Raw genomic sequence first — 6,000 nt, 5'->3', positions numbered from 1 at the left:
GGAACCTTTTCTGTCTTCAGCTGAACTCTGACCAGCGCATGCTTGAGAAAACACCACCCACACCTGAGAGGAAACCCACCTAAGGGAACAGTCCTCAGAACTCATATAGGGACAGGAATAGATTATGGTCCCCCCAAATAGATTGGGTCCCCCAATAATTCACGGGACATCAGATTGAACATTCAGAGGTATATAGCCTCAATAATGGGGAAAAATTAGTCCTAGACTAAATAAAGTCTGTTCTAATCCCACCTAACAGAATTTAAATCTTTAAAAAATATTTTTTAATGTTATTTCTTTATTTTGAGAGAGAGAGACAGAGAGTGTGAGCAGAGGAGGGACAGAGAGAAAAACACAGAATCCTAAACAGGCTCCAGGCCCTGAGATTTCAGCACAGAGCCTGATGCAGGGCTTGAACCCATAAACCGTGAGATCATGACCTGAGCGAAAGTCGGACACTTAACTGACTGAGCCACTCAGGCCTAACAGAATTTAAAATCCACATGGTTGAAATAATTTATTTCCCATCTTTGGAGACGGTTGTCTTTCCATCTGGCCCCTCGATAAATATTTTGTAAAGTTGAATAGAGATTTTTACTTTGTCCAGATTTCAGCATCCGACTCCCCAGTTAAACAAGTGCAAAGGAAGACATGGGTGAGAACATCACAGAAGTAGAATGAGGTGTATCAATAAATGTATCGAGGGGTCAGAATATCCTGTCCCCTTCAAGGTCCTTCTAGCTGGACTAAGAAAAAATTGAGGAGCGCCGGGGTGGCTCAGTCAGTTAAGCATCCAACTTTGGCTCAGGTCATGATCTCACGGTTCGTGAGTTTAAGCCCTGTGTTGGGCTCTGTGCTGACAGCTCAGAGCCTGGAGCCTGCTTCCGATTCTGTGTTTCCCTCTCTCTTTCTCTGCCCCTCCCCTGCTCATGCTGTGTCTCTCTGTCTCTCGCTGTCTCTCAAAAATAAATAAACATTAAAAAAAAATTGACATGAGACAAATTAACAGAGAAAATAAAATTTAAGAGTATATGTACGAGGAATCCAAACAGACATGGAAATTCTGACGTCAGGCAAAATGAGGGATATATGTCATCCTGCACTAAGGAGAAGCGGGTAGGGATCTGGGACTTCAGAGGGAAGGAATGCACATCACAGGGTGATAACAAGAGCAGGTGTTTGGTAGCTGTTTTCCCTGCCATATAGATGGGTCACTCAGATAGAATTTATCTGGTAATAACCATTGTTTTGGGAAAGATCTCCAATTTAAATTCTTCTGAGTAGTTAAGGGAGGGGCAAAACTTTTATTGAGCCCACAGGGCTTTAATTGCCCTCAGCTTGAAATCATCTTCATGCCAAAGCGGCCCATCTTGGGGCAGCCTGCCCTGGGCCCCTACACATTCCATTTCTATATTTTCTCCTCTATCTTGCTCGTGTCCCATTTAGCAGCAGGTGAATCCAACTCTCTGGGTAAAACTATAAAATCTAATGTCCCCATCAGTGCTTAGAACATGTGATGACAAAACTCTTTTTCGTAGTGCCTTGGAGGTGGTAAGCAGGTTTAGGATGAAACTGAACATGTCCTTCCAAGCTGCTGGCTGCCAGAGACTCATTGACGTGGATGATGACCGGAAACTTTATACCTCTTACGAGAAGTGTACGGCCGCTGAGTAAGGGACATTCCTGCTACAGACCTAGGAGGACTGGAGAAAGAAAGTGCAGATCTGTTCAGGGCTACGCTGTGGATGCCAACCTCAGTGTTCTCAACTTGGTCATCGTGAAAAATGGGGAGAAGGATATTCCTGGACTCACGGATGCTCCTGTGCCTTGTTGCCTGGGGCCCAAAAGAGCTAGAAGAATCCGCAAACTTCTCAGTCTCTTTAAAGAAGATGATGTCCGCCAGTGTGTTGTGATGGGGCTCTTAAACAAAGAAGGTAAGAAACCTAGAACCAAGGCACCCAAGATTCTGCGTCTTGTTACTCCACGTAACCTCCAAGGCAAATGTCGGCGTATTGCTCAGAAGACACAGAGTTCTAAGAAAAATAAGGAAGAGGCTGCAAGAAGACACTAAACTTTTGGCCAAGAGCATGAAGGAGGTCAAAGGAAAGCGCCAGGAACAGGTTGCCAAGAGACAGAGGCTGCCCTTTCTGAGAGCTTCTACCTCTGAGTCCAGGCAACAATGAGATTTTCTGGGCGCCTTGGTGGCTCAGTCGGTTGAGCATCTGACTCTTGATTTCGGCTCAGGTCATGATCCCAGAGTCGTGGGATCTAGGCCCACTTGGGCTCCATGCTGAGTGTGGAGTCTGCTTGGGATTCTTTCTCTCCCTCTCCCCCTCTCCCCAGCTCTCTCTCTCTCTCAAAATATAAAAAACAAAATTAAAAAAAAAGAGATTTTCTGGGATGCCTGGGTGGCGTAGTTGGTTGGGTGTCTGACTTTGGTTCAGGTCATGATCTCGCAGTTCACGAGTTCAAGTCCCATGTCAGGCTCTGTGCTGACAGCTCAGAGCCTGAAGCCTGCTTTGGATTCTGTGTCTCCTTCTCTTTCTGCCTGCCTCCCCCTCCCCCTCCTGCCTTGCTCATGCTCTGTCTCCCTCTCTCTCTCAAAAATAAATAAACATTTAAAAAATGAGATTTTCTAAGAGTAACAAATAAGATCAGACATCAAATCTCAAAAAAAAAAAAAAAAAAAAGAGCATGTGCTAGCAATACTGGAAACTGTTTAGCCCCTCATTTTGAACAATGTACCTATTGTTTGGTAGCATTACTGCATCTGTTGCATCCACACGACTCCTGAAACAGAATGCTACAGGCAACAGTGACAGTCACAACAAAGTTTATTACAATGAGAGGCAAGGCCAACCGATCGGGACCAACACTCTTGATAAGAGTGTGGCTCCAAACAGCCAGGGTACAGAGTTTTTAAAGCCGATCACATCATTTTATCATTACCTGGGAACAGAACAGAGAAACAGTTCCCAGATGAGTTAGAAACAGTTGCCACATGAGTCAGAAACAGTTATCGAATGAGGTGATTATTTTAGACTTTCTGCCGCTAAGTTGCACCCAGTGGATCTCCTTGATCTTGTCTCTGATGCTCTTTTTTTGAGCTTTTGTTTCCTTCATTGGTAAAGCCTGATTCACAAGAGTATGAAGTATGATTTACAAGAGTAAAAGCAAGGCTGTTATCTTTTGATCTTCAGTGTCAGAACAAAGTTGTTATTTTTCTTTTTTTCTTTTTTTTTTTTTTTTTAATTTTTTTTTCAACGTTTTTATTTATTTTTGGGACAGAGAGAGACAGAGCATGAACGGGGGAGGGGCAGAGAGAGAGGGAGACACAGAATCGGAAACAGGCTCCAGGCTCTGAGCCATCAGCCCAGAGCCCGACGCGGGGCTCGAACTCCCGGACCGCGAGATCGTGACCTGGCTGAAGTCGGACGCTTAACCGACTGCGCCACCCAGGCGCCCCTCTTTTTTTTTTTTTTTAACGTTTATTTATTTTTGGGACAGAGAGAGACAGAGCATGAACGGGGGAGGGGCAGAGAGAGAGGGAGACACAGAATCGGAAACAGGCTCCAGGCTCTGAGCCATCAGCCCAGAGCCTGACGCGGGGCTCGAACTCCCAGACCGCGAGATCGTGACCTGGCTGAAGTCGGACGCTTAACCAACTGCGCCACCCAGGCGCCCCGCAAAGTTGTTATTTTTCAAGCTGAGCGTTAGCCCTACACTACAATTTAACCCTTACACATCCTTGTTATACAAGTATCCATCCACACAATATTTAGGCATCGCACCTCTCCAGGGACTATGCTGGTGATTCTGCCACCCAATACATTCGCTCCCCAGCTCAATGGCACTATTCTCTGAAGCTTGATTCCGAGAGACTCAGTAATGTTGTTAGAATTGTAAGTTAGTCTTCCAAGGTTGGTCCTATAAGCCTTTTGTTGAAATTGTGGGTTTGTGGGTTTGAAAATGGAAGTTGGTCCTTTGGTTTTCTTCTTCTTTTTTTTTAACTTTGTTTACTGAGAGAGAGAAAGAGAGAGAAGAGGCAAGAGAGAGGGAAAGAGAATCCCAAGCAGGCTCCATACTGTCAGTGCTGACCCTGATGCGAGTCTTGAACTCATGAACTGTGAGATCATGACCTGAGCCAAAATCAAGAGTCAGACACTTAACTGACTGAGCCACCCAGCCGTCCCCTTTGGTTTTATTCTTAACCTCTCATTTACTCTAGTGAGTACACTTTGTCATGGGTCCAGCCAAACCTTCTACTATCCTTCAAACTCTCTACAAACCCTCTAACAAGCTTCTAGGTTGAGGAATCTTGGAGGGGGCGGGGTACAAATTATATGCACAGCTAGGGGCATGGACACAGAATCCAGCTTTCCTCTCTGGAATGCCATGCCTAATTTCCCACCTATTTCAGCCCTGGGCTGGTCTGGGTCTCCTGCTATCTGTCTCTTTTTCCTTTCCTTCTTTCTCTCCTTCTCTTCCTCCCTCTCTAATTTTTTATGGTGGTAAAATATATATAACACAAAATTTGCCATTTTAGCCATTTTAAATGTACAACCCAGTAGCGTTAATTACACGTGCATTGTTACACAACCATTATCACTGCCTACTCCAAATATTTCATCACCCCAAACAGATGGCTAGTGTGGGAGGCTGTTTTTTCCAAAGCTGACCGCAACAATCTCTCTGAAAACACGTGTAATCTACAACTGGTCTCACCATTCTTCTGTTAGGAATCGGGGTCTGATTTCCCGCCTCTTGGATCTAGGAGAGCATGTTACTGCTCTGGCTGAAGAGTATGGCAGAAGGGATGCTGTGTCCCTTTTGAAGCTGGGTAATAAAAGATGACGCAGCTTCTGCCTTCTTTGGAACACTCCTGCTTGCAGCGCTTAGCTGTCATGTAGTAAATCCTACTGCCTCGAAGCTGCTGTACTTTGCAGAAGCCAAGCCACACAGAAAAGCCATGTGAGGACGCTCTGGACAACAGTTCTTGTCTCTGAGCCATCAGGCACTTCCAGATTCTTCCAGTCCCTCGGCCTTTGAGTCTTTCAGACTGAGGTTTCAGACATCATAGATGAACAGAAACAAGTCATTCCCGCTGTGCCTGCTCCAGATTCCTGGCTCACAGAATCTGTACGCATAATGCAGTGAAGGTTGTTTTAAGTTGCTAATTCTTTGGACAGTTTGTTATGCAGCCATAGCAGAAGTATAATACAAATTATTGGTTTTAATGCATAATTAGAACACGTTAGCTCCATTCACTCCTTCCTGCTTTTTGCATTATTTTTGTGATTTAGAAGATTACGTATAGCCAGTCATGCAGATGGCCAAAATATATTTCTCATATAAATTTGATCTTCATCCGTGGTTCCTGGCTCACAGCTTTCAAGACCCTAGGAGTTTCCTGAAAGAGACAGAATGAATGGGGGAGGGGCAGAGAGGGAGAGAGACAGAATCTGAAGCAGGCTCCAGGCTCTAAGCTGTCAGCACAGAGCCCCATGCAGGGCTCAAACTCGTGAACAGTGAGATCATGACCTGAGCCAAAGTCGGATGCTTAACTGACTGAGCCACCCAGGTGCCCCTATAAGGTGACTTTTGGAAAGCACCTAAGAATGTGGGCTGGTTGCCAGGGGAACCAACAGTGAGCAGAGGGATGGAACTTTCAGTCCCTCCCCCTGATTTCCAGGGAGGGGAAAGGGACTGGAGGTTGGATCAATCACCAACAGCTAATGATCTAATCAACATGCCTCTGTAACGAAGCCTCCGATAAAAAACCCAAAGGATAGGGTTTGGAAAGCTTCCAGTGTGGGGAGCCAGAACGCTTCCACATGTCACGGTGCTGGGCCCAAACTCCATGGGGACAGAAGTGCTTTTGTTCTGGGTATTGTCCTATGTTTCTCTTCATCTGGCTGTTGATTTATCTTCTTTTAAATTATTATTTTTTCTTTTTTTATTACAGTATATTATTGTAATTGTTTTTTTCTTTTTTCTTTC

General features: G+C 45.0%; 1 pseudogene; it reads left to right on the top strand.

Moving 5' to 3' along the window:
* Positions 1–1,566: 1,566 nt before the first annotated feature.
* LOC125173059 (40S ribosomal protein S6-like) lies at positions 1,567–2,183 on the top strand (annotated as a pseudogene).
* The last annotated feature ends 3,817 nt before the right edge of the window (positions 2,184–6,000 follow it).

Source organism: Prionailurus viverrinus, chromosome C1 (assembly GCF_022837055.1).
Source record: "Prionailurus viverrinus isolate Anna chromosome C1, UM_Priviv_1.0, whole genome shotgun sequence".
Classification (NCBI taxonomy): Eukaryota; Metazoa; Chordata; class Mammalia; order Carnivora; family Felidae; genus Prionailurus; species Prionailurus viverrinus.
This window is presented reverse-complemented; position numbering and strand designations above follow the sequence as displayed.